This window comes from Suricata suricatta, chromosome 1, assembly GCF_006229205.1.
Source record: "Suricata suricatta isolate VVHF042 chromosome 1, meerkat_22Aug2017_6uvM2_HiC, whole genome shotgun sequence".
NCBI classification, from domain to species: Eukaryota; Metazoa; Chordata; class Mammalia; order Carnivora; family Herpestidae; genus Suricata; species Suricata suricatta.
Genome location: NC_043700.1, coordinates 91,603,381 through 91,604,889, shown reverse-complemented (window position 1 = coordinate 91,604,889; position 1,509 = coordinate 91,603,381).

Sequence of the window (1,509 nt, the reverse complement as noted above, 5' to 3'; positions counted from 1 at the left end):
TTTTTTAAATAAACTGACCCCTGTACACGGAGGGCAATGAGAGACTGCACTGGTAAGAGCAGCACAGCCCTCTCCTCTCCATGCATCTTTCTCTTCTCCGGTACTCTGCCCCGCCCTCACCTCCCCCAAATTCTAACTCTCTCCTCCACTCAGTGTATTGTTTTTATCTGTCTTCATTCATAAATGTGCCCCCAAAATAAGCATGAGCCGGATGTGATAACCACTGGCTTTCTGTGTGGCCACTGCCTTATTGCCCTGTAGCTTTCATCTCATTTCCTTAATTAATTCTCAGTTATGTGGACAAATCATCTTTATTTTTACCACTTTATCCTGTCATGATTTATATTTGGACCATGACTGACTAAAAGGTACTTCACAAAGGCACAGGGGTTTTGTAGCACGTCCCTGTCTATTCTCCCTTCCCACACAGGTTCTTACACATTCTTAAGGCTAACCTCACCCTCATCTCTGTGGAGCCCTCGAGGGTGGAATGAAGGGTGGTACAGTCCATTATTTAACAACATTACTGTTATCAGCTCACACAAACACACAGAACCCAGGAGCATGTTCAACACCCTTTCCTATATTCCAAGACCAAGTTATATCTTCCCACTCAAAAAGACAGGAGCATCACTCAAATGATCCTCAGCTCCTGAAGAGGGACGTATACGCCAGGCCCCGGCGGGAGAAGCAGGGGAGAGAAGGCATTCTTCCCACCTATTTTGTTCTAAGGGTTTGCACACAGAAACAGTTGCAGGGACAGAAAGGATTTGGATCCAGGCAAATGAAACTTTATCTACCTGTCTACCATTCTATCTCTCTCTCTACACATTTATTAAACGTGTTGGATAAGAAAGCCTAAACGTGGGCTCAGTGGTTTGAAGAATGGCAAGTGTGTATCAGTAGAACGTCATACAGTGGAGGTGCAGACAGAGGCTCCTACTAGGAGCAGGAGCGCAGTGGGAACAGCCGGAGACGGGGCGCTGCATGGTGGGTTGGAGCTAAGAGCCAGTTCCTAAAAGAGCAGCCAGGAGGCCTGCCTGGCCCTCTGAGTCTGAGCATCAAACACGATGTCTCCACTAGTTAGGAAGGTGGGAAAGGAACCAAGTGATAGAGAGTTTTTAAAGAATTTTTAAATAACAACACAGTAATATTCATTTAGGAGCACTCATTAAATATTTGTTAAATAAATGAGAAAAGGTCAGAATTGTTAAACTTTGTTATAACTTTGTTTAAACTTTGTTATAACTAAATTGTTATAACTTTGCTATTCTGCCCCTAAATATCTGGAAGAGCATATAAACAGGTATCGATCATTAGCAGAAAGAAGACAATTTTACAATTCAATCATAAACACACACAGATGCCCAATGGGTACAAAACATTTTTTTACCATCTAACATAGGCTGGTGTGTACCCAGAAGCCCTATTTTTCTTCTTTATTCCTACCCAGCCTCCCTCTCACCTCTAAGTTATTTATCCTTCTGATGTCTTTTGTGGTCAAGGGCT